Here is a 14,323-nt window from a genome sequence, read left to right on the forward strand (position 1 = left end):
GTGGAGCAGTTTACTGGAGGGAGCCTTGTCTCCCCAAAGGCTCTGTTGAGCAGCTGTGGATGCACGAGGTGGCTTACCTCCAGGTGTTTTATGCGCAAGAATAAAACCTGTAGTGTTTTAGCCTTTGTTCATTTGGAGCCAAACCAATTTCTGGTATATCTAAATTATAACCAAGTCCAATTCTGTTTGAGCACAGGGTAGTAGAGGAGAGTGTCAGAAAGCAATCTGAAGTTGTCACTTACAAGTAGTGATATTCATAAATGTCTCTTGAACTTGGCAGCAGCTTTAAGAACAGGCTGGGCGCAGAAAGGTCTTTATTCGGCAGCTCTGGAATGCGTGTTTGATGGTGTCTCCCTTTCCAGCAGTGAGAGGAATGGATGTGATATAAAGGATCTGTCTGTTGTGCTTCAAGATGTCAAGTGCCCTCTTTCTGTGACTTGTAGGGATTCGTTCTGGTTGCCATAGAGACCAAGTGAATCCAAGTTCAACTACGATAGCTAGGCCTTTTTATCAAAGGGACATATTTTGAAGAGGAAGCCAATATGCAAGACAGTAAGGTGACTCATCTTTCATTAGTGCCGCGAAGCAAGCCAGAGTCTTCCTTCAGGATCTTAATGGATGTTATCCCAAGAAGCCCGTATTTATGAGTGAATCATGAAACGATTAATTAAATACGTTTTCCCCACCCACCCAGCACCTGTTTTCAAAGAATTCTCTTCTTACAGAATTTTAAGGAGGAAAATTAAGTAATCGATTCACCTTCTCTACCATACAAAATAATACATATTTTTTTAGCTGGCTTTTCTCTTTCCCATGCACTTCAGAGTCGTTCTCTGAACCCGCGGGTTGTGATGGTGATAGCACTGAACCTGGAGTTCGAAACCTGGAGCCTATTTTTGACCCTACCCTTAATGAGCTGCATGGCTTTGAGTAGGACTGCTCTGGGCCTCAGTTTCTTTATCTGCACAATGAGAGGTAATGTGAGATGACTGCTAAATCCTTCTAAATCTAAGAACCAAAAATCTCTCCTGATTTTAATTCTTCTCTCAGCCATGGCAAGTACCTTTAATCAGGTTTCTTAGTTTCTTTCTTCCCTAACTAGAATGCAAGCTGCTGCTATACGTACTTAATTCATCTTTATTTGATGAATGAATGAGTGGAAGAATGCATGAATCTGGCTTCGAGACTGATTTATCTAAACATTAGAGTTTTTTTCCTTAATTGGTCAGACTCAGAAATTGATTGTCCCCCCTGGAATCAGTTTTTAGTGGAATCAAGACCAGGGCTTACTTTTGTTTCCTGTCGGCATCCCCGGCCATTCTTTATCTCTCAATTACAGATACCTTGGGTAGTCCCAAGAACCGGAAGGTACTTCTGCGTCTCTGCCTCTTCTTGAGACTAAATTATATAAACGAAAAAATGATCCCAGATCTGGTCCCCAAACAAATCTAAGCTGATCTCAAAGATTTAAAAATCTCCTGCAGGCTCTTTTCAAAGCTCCTGTCTTTCCCTGTTGCAGACACTGAATCACTTTTCTTAGTCAAAGGTCAAAAGAAATCAAAGAAATCTAAGGTCCTTCACAGCCTTGCCTGGGAAATTCCAGAGAGGAAGGGAAACCACAGTGCCAAGGAATGAGGAAGCAGACAGTGAAGCCAGGAGTAAGGGGCTTTAATTTCTACGTCCCTGAGCTAGTGTTCTTGGAGCCTCCCACTCTTCACAACACACTGTCCTGGAAATGCCTCTCGATGCTCTCTGCAAGAACTTTCTGTTTTCAGTGTTTGCGAAATCTGGGGGACTGGAACCTAAACGACTAGATACGCCATAAAGAAAAGTGTGCTTTCCTCCTGAGTCTCTCTCCTCCCTAGATTACATGCCTCCTGACTTTATGGTCATGTCTTGTTCCTGAGATTTGTAGTTCTTGCCACAAAGAGGGGGGATAGGACTAATTTATTATAGGCCAAGTAGCACAATGTACAATATTTCACTTGAGCCCTACAGTGTCAGTGTGAAAGGTATTATCACAAGTCCTTTACAGGTGAGAAAACAGGCTCAGAAAGATCCAGTCGCTTCTTTCTTTCTTTTGTTTAAACTGAGATATAATTGACCATTGTGTAACTTTGAAGGGTACAACATGTTTGATACCTTTATATATTGCAATATGATTATCACCAGTTAGCTAACAACTCTATTATGTCACATAATTACCTTTTTGTGTGTGTGAGAACAATTAAGATTTAGTCTTTTAGCAACTTTGAAGTTCATAATACAGTACAGTTGACTCTTGAACATCAACCCCCACCATGCAGTCGAAAAGCTGCATATAATTTATGACCCCTTGAAAATTTAACTACGAATAGCCTACTGTTGACCAGAAACCTTACCGATAACATAGTCAATTAACTCATATTTCATATCTTACATGTATTGCATACCATATTTTTACAAAAGCTAGAGAAAAGGAAATGTTATTAAGAAAATCATAAAGAAGAGAAAATACATTTACAGTACTGTACATATTTATCAGAAAAAATCTGCATATAAGTGGACCTGAGCAGTTCAAACTCACGTTGTTCAAACATCATGTTGTTCAAATGTCATGTTGTTGACGATAATCACTACGCTGTGCATTAAATCTTCAGATCTCATTTATATACTAGTTGCAAGTCTGTACCCTAAACAACATCTCACACCCTCAACCCCCAGCCCCTGATAAATACCATTCTACTCTCTAGTTTTTCTTTTTTTTTTTAGATTCAGATATAAGTGATGTCACACAGTAGTTATCTTTCTCTGTCACTTAGCATAACGCCCCTCAAGTTTCTTTCATTTTCTTGTAAATGGCAGAATTTTCTTTTCTCATGGCTGAATAATATTCCATATGTGTGTGTGTGCACACATACTGAAACTTCTTTATCTATTTTTCTGTTGACAGTCTCTTAGAAGTTGCTTTCTTAAACTCACCTCCTGAGAAGTGGCAAGGAACAAATTAAACTTAAGTCTGCCTGTCTCCAGAGCCAGTAGTCTTTACTGTCCTATTTTCCAGGCAATTTTAGTGCTGGCTGTGAGCCTGTCACTGGGCAACTTGGCTGAGTGCTCTTTCTTCATATTTATTAATATTTCCAAAGATTTCTGAGTGCCTGGGATGGTACGTGTTGTTTATCATTTACAGAGAAAATTTCAACTCAAGAATTTCTCTGATGGTTGTTAATGACCTAGTTAACATGTTCATTTTCTTTTCTTTTTTGCTTAATTTTATTTTTCACTGCATAACATGTTTTCATGGTTCAAAATCCAAAAATAATATAAAGGCTTCCTAAGTGATATTTCACTTCCATTTCTATCCCCTATACCCCACATCTGTTATTAGGTGACCATAGTTTCTGGTTTATTCTTGCAGTGTTTCTACAAAAGAACCAAAAGGTATATACATATGTACATGCCTGAATGCATAATAATATATTTATATATGTACATTTATAGTCATTTCTTCTGATCTCACATACAAATATAGCAGAGCACATCATTGTGTTGCACCTTTTTGCAAGGTGTCCTGGAGAACATTGTGTCTATAGAACTTAGCAAGGTGTCCTGGAGAACATCGTGTCTATAGAACTCCTCCTTATTCTTTGTATATGGCTTCCAAGTACTCCATTGTGTATTAGTCCCTTGCTGCTGGTTTATTAACCAAGTCCTCGCTGATAGACATTTGTATTTCCAGTCCTTTGCTATTACAAATAATTCTGCAATTAACTGCTTTGTGAAAACTTGTTTTCTACTGATGGAGATGTATTTTATGAGTTTTCCAAGAAGCTGGGTCAAAGAGTAAATGCATATGTGATTTCGTCACATGTTGTTAAGTTCCTCTCCTTAGAAGCTATACCATTTTTCACTCCCACCTGCAATATGTGAAGTGCCAGATGCTCCAAATGTAGCCAACAGAATGTATTGTTCAATTTGTGAAGTTTTCACCAGTTTGATAGGTGAAAAATATCTCAGTATAATTTTAATCTGAGTGTCTCATAAGTCTGGTTGAAGATTTTTTCATATGCGTAAAGGCCATTTCCATTTTCTTCTGTGAACTGTCTGTTTGTGCATTTTGCCCATTTTTCTGTCAGTTTTTCTTCTGTTGTTGTTAATGGTTTATTTTAAGAGTACTTTAACTATTAGAAAGCTTAGTCTCTTATTAAATAAGTTGCAAATATTTCTGACAGTTTGTTATTTGTCTTTTGACTTTTGTCGTTCAAAAGGTTGTGTTTATGCTTAGATGTGTTTGTCGGTCTTTTCCTTTATTTCTTCTGAATGTTGAGTCAGAGAAAGGCTTTCCAGCTCCTACGTTGGAAATTCGCCCAAGCAAGTTTTCTCAGAAAAATAAATGGGTTCATTTTTTCCAATGAGACCACCAAACCCATTTGGAATTTTTGCTGGTATTTTGTGTAATGTATGGCTTTTCAATTGTCCCAACACCCTTTATTAAAAAGTTCAACTTTCATACAACAACCTCTTCTCTTCCTCTCAGCCTGGCATCTGCAAAGCAGCCACCATGTGTGAGGGCATCGCCACCCACATTGGCCAGGCCGGTGTCCAGATCAGCGATGCCTGGTGGGAGCTCTACTGCCTGGAACATGGCATCCTGCCCCATGGCCAAATGTAAATGATAAGACCATAGTGGGGGAGACGACTCCTTTAACATCTTCTTTAGTGAGACAGGCACTGACAAGCATGTCCCAAAGACAGTGTTTGTAGACCTGAAACCCACGATCATTGATGAAGTTCGCACTGGAATCTACCACCAGCTCTTCCATCGTGAGCGGCTCAACATAGGCAAGGAAGATGCTGCCAATAACTCTTCTCACAGGCACCACTCCTTTGACAAGGAGGTCACTGACCTTGTCTTGGACCAAATTCGGAAGCTGGTTGACCCCCAGTGCACAGGTCTTCAGGGTGCCTTGGTTTTCCACAGCTTTGGTGGGGAATCAGTTCTGGCGTCACCTCCTTGCCGATAGAACGTCTCTCTGTCAATTACGGCAAGAAGTCCAAGGTGGAGTTCTCCATTGACCCAGATCCCCAGATTTCCACAGATGGAAACTTCATCCTCACCACCCACACCACCCTGGAGCACTCTGATTGTATCTTCATGGTTGACAACAAGGCAGTCTACAACATCTGACGTAGAAACTTTGATATTGAGCACTCCACCTATACTAACCTGAATATGTTGGTAGGTGAAATTATATCCTCCATCACTACTTCCCTCAGATTTGATAGAGCCCTAAATGTTGATCTGACAGAATTCCAGACCAACCTGGTACCCTTGCCCCACATCCACTTCCCTCTGGCCACCTATGCCTCCTTCATCTCTGTTGAGAAAGCCTACCATGAACAGCTTTCTGTAGCAGAGATCACCAATGCGTGCTTTGAGTCAGCCAACCAGATGGTGAAATGTGACCCTTGCCATGGTAAATACATGGCTTGCTGCCTGTTGTACCAGCGTGGTTCCCAAAGATGTCAATGCTGCCATTGCTACCATCAAGACCAAGCATACCATCCAGTTTGTGGACTGGTGCCCCACTGGCTTCAAAGTTGTCATTGTCAGTCTCTCATTGTGGTACTTGGTGGAGACCTACCTAAAATACAGAGAGCTGTGTGGATGCTGGACAACACCACAGCTATTGCTGAGGCCTGGACTCACCTGGACCACAAGTTTGACCTGATCTATGCCTTTGTCCACTGGTATGTGGGTGAGGGCATAGAGGAAGGAGAGTTTTCTGAGGACTATGAGGACTTGGCTGCCCTTGAGAAGGACTATGAGGAGGTTGGTATGGATTCTGTTGAAGGGGAGGGTGAGGAAGAAAAAGAGGAATACTAAAGTTAAAAATGTCACAAAGGTCCTGCTCTTATAGAAAAGCTTATTCTGTTTTAAAGATTGAAAGTTGTGATATGATGAGTTAATTTGCATGTAGCCGTGCATACTCTCATAGATAACTTAATATGAAGACAATAGTTATCTATGTTTGTAGGTGAAACGCCACTCTTTACTGATTTGTCTCCTTGCTGTTGTCTTTCTGTGTACATTTTGTTTTCTTTTTACTGAAGTCAGATTTTATATATATGGCAAGCAATGAGGACCTGCCACATTCTAAATACTAATTGGTTGGGGGTAGGGAACCGAGATTCCTGAGCCCCTCAATGCCCAAGTGAGGAAACACATGGCTTGTCTCTGCATAGCGATTATTCAACCTTCCCCCAAAGCCTCCTTGATTGTTCTGAAAGCTCTTATGATGTGCCATAAGTGAGTTGAGGTTCTTTATTCACCAGAGATTTTTGACCAGGACTCACATACCTGCAGTTGTTCAGGATAATTCTCTCACTAAGTATTTTTATAGATACCTTTTCCATCAGGGCTGGTTTTCTAACTTGCCTTTAGGGTTCACCTTGAATCAGCATCCAATTATGTCATTGGATATGTTAGAAGAAGTCTGTTACTCTAACCCCAAGTAGCAGCTAATCTCTTTCAAACATTCTCTTTCCAACAAATTGTATTGTGTACCCTTTTCTAGATTCTTCCTGTTTGGCTGAGCCCCTTCATGGGGTTGAAGTGATGTGCAATTGGACTCCACATATGTCTTTACTTTGCTCTGTGGTCATCATATTAATGACATGCTTGAGAACTGCCAAACAAGTACCCTTAGCTACCCGGGAGTCCCACCCCTCCTCCTCCTTTCCCTCCCTCATTCATTTCCTCACAACTCCCAGAATTTCAAAGAGAATTGTCAGGAAAGCATTCTTTTAGTTCCACTCGACACTACTTTTTTCAAGGAGCTATAGTCTAGGTCCTACTGCTCTGGATGATTTGAATAGGCGGAGTCAGTTTCTCCAGGTTCTGTCCCATCTTTCAGCTTGCGATAGTTTCTTTAGCTTCCTAGAAAAGAAACGGACCAGTCACCAAAAGCTTCTAAAGGACAGAGTTAGTTATACAGACAGAAAGGAGAAACAAACTAAATTTTGATACTGAAAGCACCTCTGATCCAAGGACACATAGAGGGACACTAAGAAGACCAATTTTCTCTTAAGACAACCTAAGGAGGTCCTTTATCAGGATAATGAAAAGCCCCCACCCCAACAAAGGATCAGTTTCTTTCAAACCCAAAGAAACTGAATTCTTCTTGCTTTTTGATAAGCAGCAAGAGAGTTGGCCCTTTCTGCCACATACTGAGACGGTCCTCTATTGTCTAACGGGTGATATATCTACCCTCTCCAAGGGGAAGAGAGAGTGTCCAGAAAATAGTAGAAAGATGCTCTCCTCCACACCCAAACATTTTCAGGTTTTAATAACATAAACAGCATTATCTTTCCATTAAAGCCAAGCTAAACAGTCCAGTGCTGCTATGGGTTGAAATCAATTTTCCCCACCCCCACCAATTCATATGTTGAAGCTCTAACACAGGGGTCTCCAACCTCCAGGCCGCTGACTGGCTCTGGTCCATGGCCTGTTAGGAACCAGGCCACACAGGTGAGTGAGTGAAGGAGGTGAGTGAGTAAAGCTTCATTTGCATTCGCAGCCATTCCCCAGCACTACCATCACCACCTCAGCTCCACCTCAGATCATCAGGCATTAGATTCTCGTAGGAGCACTGGTTCCTGGTGCCAAAAAGGTTGCGGACCACTGCAGTTTAGTCCACTATGACTGGTATCCTCAANACCCGGGAGTCCCACCCTTCCTCCTCCTTTCCCTCCCTCATTCATTTCCTCACAACTCCCAGAATTTCAAAGAGAATTGTCAGGAAAGCATTCTTTTAGTTCCACTCGACACTACTTTTTTCAAGGAGCTATAGTCTAGGTCCTACTGCTCTGGATGATTTGAATAGGCGGAGTCAGTTTCTCCAGGTTCTGTCCCATCTTTCAGCTTGCGATAGTTTCTTTAGCTTCCTAGAAAAGAAACGGACCAGTCACCAAAAGCTTCTAAAGGACAGAGTTAGTTATACAGACAGAAAGGAGAAACAAACTAAATTTTGATACTGAAAGCACCTCTGATCCAAGGACACATAGAGGGACACTAAGAAGACCAATTTTCTCTTAAGACAACCTAAGGAGGTCCTTTATCAGGATAATGAAAAGCCCCCACCCCAACAAAGGATCAGTTTCTTTCAAACCCAAAGAAACTGAATTCTTCTTGCTTTTTGATAAGCAGCAAGAGAGTTGGCCCTTTCTGCCACATACTGAGACGGTCCTCTATTGTCTAACGGGTGATATATCTACCCTCTCCAAGGGGAAGAGAGAGTGTCCAGAAAATAGTAGAAAGATGCTCTCCTCCACGCCCAAACATTTTCAGGTTTTAATAACATAAACAGCATTATCTTTCCATTAAAGCCAAGCTAAACAGTCCAGTGCTGCTATGGGTTGAAATCAATTTTCCCCACCCCCACCAATTCATATGTTGAAGCTCTAACACAGGGGTCTCCAACCTCCAGGCCGCTGACTGGCTCTGGTCCATGGCCTGTTAGGAACCAGGCCACACAGGTGAGTGAGTGAAGGAGGTGAGTGAGGCTTTAGAGGGAATGTGGCCATGCTACCACGTTGATTCTAGACTTCTGGTCTCCAGAGCTGTGAGAAAATAAATTTCTGTCATTTAATCCACTCCGTTTATGGTAAAATTTTATGGCAGTCCTGGTAAACTAATATAATCCCAGAGTTTTATTTCAGGAGGATTTTGAGCCACACAGTTCCTATCCCAAGGTGCAGACACAAGGGACAACATAATACATAGAAGTGGACTTTCCTCCCTTTTTGTAAGACACAATTTTTTATTTCCCCAAAGACTCAAGATCGGCTCATATGGAATGAGGTACCACTACTGGGCTTACATTCCCTTAGTGAAATGGGGTAAGCAGAAAGTACTTTCACACTTGCCAGTAAGGAATGGTGCTAGCGGACACATGCCCTCTTCTCCAGCCAGGTGGTCTACTGCTTGCCTGTTTTCCCGATTGAAATTATCCTCACCTCTCCCTTCTCTTACTCAAAGCCCCACCTGTCCCAGAGGCTCAATTCAAGCTCCTCTCCCTCCACAAAGCCTTTCTCCACTGAAGCAGAGCACAGTGACCTCTCTCACCTCTGCATTCCTGTAATAATCTGTGTTTTTCTCACTGGCGTATGTAGCGCGTGTTCCTTGCTGTCTTTTACAGGTCATCATGTCCCTCTCATCCTGGCCTGACTGTGAGAGTCTTAAGGGCAGGGATTATGCCTCTGGGCACTTAGTACAGTGTCTTGCACCTTGAGAGAGTCCAAAAAACTCAGTAACAGACAGAGCAGGTCATCAACCACAATCTAAACTAAAGAGGACCCGATGGCCATGAGCTGGAGAGTAATTAACGAGCGTTTCTATTGAAAAAGATGAAATCAAACAAAAATACTTAGGAGGGAAACATCTAAAATGATATTTTTTGCTACAATAAACTTAGAAAAAGCCGGTGACTGGTGAAACCTGACTAACTAGTTAAAATTGATCTGTCTTCACTCAAATTTTGTTTTGTTTGTACTTAGAGTTCCTCTTCTACCTAGGTTTTGGCCCAGTGATTATTGTTTTGATCAGTTTTGTACTCTTCTCTTTTAAAGTGCCTTGAATTTACCGAATTTTATTGCCAGAAAAGAGCTTAGAGATTTCTCATTCTTTTTGAGGCAGGAAAAAGACATAGATTTGGAGCCAGCCATGAGTGAAAATCCAAATGCTCTGTTTCTTAACTGTGAGATGTTAAATTACTCATCTCCTTGAACTTTGGTTTCTTTACTATAATAATGAGATGGTAAATGTCTTCCAGGCATGGTTATTAGAAGGATTAACACTATTGAGGGTATTGGCTGAGTACATAAAGAGGGCACTTAAGATAGTAGCTTTTTCATAGAAACCGGAATACTCTTGCTTGGAATAAGTCAGGCCAATGATTTTCAGATTCTGTTCCCTGAGCCCTAGAGGTATGGCGACGTGGCCCTGCAGCCACCATGCTGGCAGCCGCTGAAAGCAAGGGAGTTGCCCGACAGGCAATTTCAGGTCCCTAAGCCCTCTTCAACCAGGGCAGCCCCCACTCTCGTCTATTTCATTCATTAGAGTTCTATGTACAACTGCCCTATTTAAACAAAAAAAGTTCAGAAAGTTTAAACTCTTAGAGTAAGACAGTGCTTTTCAGTCTACGCTTACCAAAGCACGTCTGTCTTAGTTACTAAAACTAGGGATATTTATCATTCAGAACAAAGGTCCCAGTATCCGAAGAAATACATTTGATTTCAGTGGGTCATTTGAAAAACTTGCGTTAGTTGGGAAAATTATTACTGTCCCCCACAGTAGATGCCCAGAAAAGTAACTTGCTAAAAAAAAAAAAAAAGTATTGAATAAATATCCAATAAATACCTAAACTACATACATCATAATGTTTTGAAAGAATAAATGAGATAAATGCTGGAAAATCTTTGCTATAAAAACATAAGGCATTATTATTATGTTCATGCTGTTCCATCACCTGTATTTAATTTGTACTCCCTTATCTTTATAATACTCCCTGCAACCTGGAGATTAAACCAGAGGCAGGATTGAAGGTCATCCAAACAAAATTCAAACCCATAAAAGTCTCATAACTATGACTAATTAGAGCAACAATATCTAAGAGAAGATAGAAAAACAGGGAGAATGTCTCATGACAGGGATGATAATGCTACTATTATAACTGTTGCTGCCGCTGGCTACAATTAATAGATTACTACCAGGCACCATGCTAAGTACTCAAATCTTCATAACTCCTTGCATAGAAATTGTCATTATCCCCAATTTACAATAAGAAAACCGAGGCCCAGAGAGTTTAAGCAATTGCACATTGTCACCTAGTAAGTGGAATAACTGAGAGTCAACCCTAGTTGTCTGACTCAAAGACAGAATGTTTAATAACTATGCTACTCTAATCATTAGGAAGGTGATAATGGACAACATAATTCTGACTTTTTGACCTGTCACTTTTCATTAGAAGAAAAATTAACATAATTATATTCTCTCTGTTTTAGGGAAATATCAAAATGCTTTATTGATTGAATAAAATATTTTTAGGCCTATAAGTACAATTTTAGTTCAAGAAGGCAAACATAGTATATGCATTTACCTACCCTTTCTATCAAGATCCTACTGAAATGTCGATAAAGATATATGAAGGATGAATAAGTCTATCAGAATGCTGAAAACAAAAAGCAAAAAATCGGATGACTTAGATAAATTTTGGGGAGTCAGAAGGCAGATGGGATTGTATCAATGTACCAAAGCAGAGTAATACACAAGTCAAGGCATGCAAGTGAGAAGGCTTCAGCTTCAGCTAAGATCTTCACCAGGAGACTCCCAGCTTGAGGCCTGGGGCAGAGATCAGGGGAGTTAATCATTGAACAGACAAACCACACAACAGCTGGGCCACTTAGGCCCTCTCTCCCCATTCCGAATGTAGAGCAGCTGTTTACTCTCAGCTGGAGCATCAATGACTGCTTTCTGAAGGGAGTAGAAAATCTTCCTGAGAAGGGGAAGGGGCTTGGGTGGAGGCAGATCTCTAACCTGAAGGGCTTTAGAGCCTCTACAATAAATATAAAGCCCAGCTCCACTCCGATGTGGAATTCCACCCCCAGATAAAGCCCTTCCCCCTTCAGCAATTGTGATGTTTCTGAACTTTCTGGCTAAACGGAAGCTTGTCTGGGCAAATCCATCCACTTACACAGAACTACAATTAGCTGTCCCATTCAGAAAATGGCCTTATGGCCTAACATACTTCTTAGCGAAATTCGCTCAATTGACCTATATTAATTAGTATAGTTCTTCATACATATGGATAGTCAACAAAGAATCACCAGGCATTTAAGGAAAATCAACAAGAGGCAAGATAGAGACTTTGATAAGCACAGAGTGGCCTTTGAGGAAACAGAGAAAAAATAATAAAAGATAACTTGTACAATGTTGAATTATCCTCACAGAGATTTTAAAGGTTATTGCATACTTAAAATAAGTACTGGTTGCTATTGGGGCAAAGGGAACAAATTAGAAACAAGAACAAATTATTGGAAATTTGAAATAATTACCCGGTTTTTTTTTTGTTGTTTTTTTTTTTTTAATTCAATGAAAGAGCCTAATAGTGGAATGGATGTACTTAAAGACCAAATTAGGGACATGGTTGATAAAATGAAGAACATCTTCGAGAAGGCAAGATAAAAAAATGACATGGATAAGAGAAAAAATAAATCAGTGAAAACAGAAACAAAAGTCTCAGTGTTTATCTAAACACAGTTATTCAAACAATGGAAGAGAACATAATCAGACATAATAAAGAAAAGTACTTTGATCTGGAAATAAAAAAGACTCTGCTCTTCAAACTAAAAAAGCTTAGCTAATGCCAAGCATTTGAACGAAATAACATTCAGCTATACTTATGTGCATCTGCAGAAATTTTAGAATGTAGGGCTTAAGAAAAATCTCAGCATTTTCAAGAGGAAAAAATAAGTTACTTCCAAGGACAAGTGTAAAATTTACAACAGACCTCCTTTAATAACATCAAAAGCCAGAAGACAATGGAATAATGTTTTTAAAATACTGAGGGAGAATAATTTGGAATCTAGACAATAAAGGCAATTTTAAATATGGCATAATTTTTGAGTAGTTATAGAAAGCAAGAAGAAGGAAGTGATTAGAATATTTTGCTTTGAGGACAAGTTTAAAGAAATGGAACTATATTCATTTTGTCTAAAGGCCCAATATACCAACTGGTTTTATAGTAATTGATTATTCCAGTTTTCTTATTGCTGTATGATAACAAATCACCCCAGAACTTAATGGCTTAAAACAACAACAATCATTATCTCCCATGGTTTCTGTGGGCAAGATTTTTGGGAATGGCTCAACTAGATGATTCTGGCTCCAGATAAGCTGGAGAACCAGGAGGGCCAATAGTGTAGTTCCAATCCAAAGTTTGGCCAAAACGCTTGAGGCCCAGGAAAAGTTGATGTTTCAGTTTGAGTCCAACAGCAGGAAAAAGCTGATGTCGCAGTTGGAAGCAGTCAGGCAGGGGAAGGTCAGCCTTTTTGTTCTATTCAGGCCTTCAATTGATTGGTCAAGGCCCACCCAAATTAGGAGGGCAATCTACTTTAGCAGTCTACTGATTTAAATCTTAATCTCATCCAAAAACACCCTCACAGAAACACCCAGAATGTTTGACCAAATATCCAGGCAGCCCGTAGCCCATTCAAGTTGACATATAAAATTAATCATCCCAGGCCCAAAACTAGAAACAACCAAACTATCAATAATAAAATAGATAGCCTACTTGTGGGAATAGTCACCCAATGAAATTAAAGCAATGATAATGGATGGAATTAACTGCACACAATGCTACAAATGCATTTTTAAAACATGGTCAGTGAAGAAATCAGACACGAAAGGGTTCATACAGTATAATTCTATTTATATAAAGTACAAAACAGAAAAAAACTAATCTATAGTGTTAGAAGTCAGGATATGGTTGTGGTTGGGGAGGAAAAGGGAGATTAAGGATTGGGGCAAAGAGACAAGGGGAGTTTGGAGTGCTGGTAACATTTTTGACCTTGATCTTCATGGTGGTTCATTGGAGTGTTCACTTTGTTAAAATTCACTGAGTTGTACACTTATGATTTGCATGTTTTTCTGTATGGGTTATACTTCAAAAACTTTTTTAACTTTAATAAAAAAGAATGATTGGAGAGCTGTTTGAACTGTCTAAAAAACATGAGCAAATATGACTTTCCTAATTCAAAAAATAACCAGAAAAGCAAACCTCATCAAGTCAATATACCAATATGCAACTCAAAATAAGCAAAACTGTTCTTGAATTTGTTCTTAATAAAATAGCTATTTAAAAGATTCATTATTATAAACACTCAGAAGGAACAAAAAATTTTCAAATGAATGATGAATTATTTACCAAAGTATTATTGCTTTGCATAAACTCATTAACAAGCAATAAAAAGATTACAAGTATCTGGGAATTTGCTGAAACATTTATTATAAAATAGAGTGGCATGTATACAAGTTTTACTAAAATATGTTTTTTTATTTTCAATCTATCTTCAATGAATGTTCTTTCTCCAAATTAAACCAAATTAAAAACTACAAAAGGAAAACTTTGGAATAATAACATAAAAGGGAATTAACTTTAGTTGGCAGATACATTCAAGCAGCAGAAATATTGAAAAATGCAGTGAACTACTTGTGCAAACACAATGTAAACCACTTTAATTTTTAAAGAGTAGGACGTGTTTATTTGGACTGACATTGTCTTTG

The 14,323-nt window shown here is 39.6% G+C and overlaps 1 pseudogene; it reads left to right on the forward strand.

Annotated features, from left to right (window-relative positions):
* Nucleotides 1-4,540: 4,540 nt before the first annotated feature.
* Nucleotides 4,541-5,971, forward strand: LOC120605553 (tubulin alpha-1A chain-like; annotated as a pseudogene).
* Nucleotides 5,972-14,323: the final 8,352 nt, after the last annotated feature.

The sequence above is a fragment of the Pteropus medius genome, unplaced genomic scaffold (genome assembly GCF_902729225.1).
Source record: "Pteropus medius unplaced genomic scaffold, Ma_sr-lr_union100, whole genome shotgun sequence".
Lineage (NCBI taxonomy): Eukaryota > Metazoa > Chordata > Mammalia > Chiroptera > Pteropodidae > Pteropus > Pteropus medius.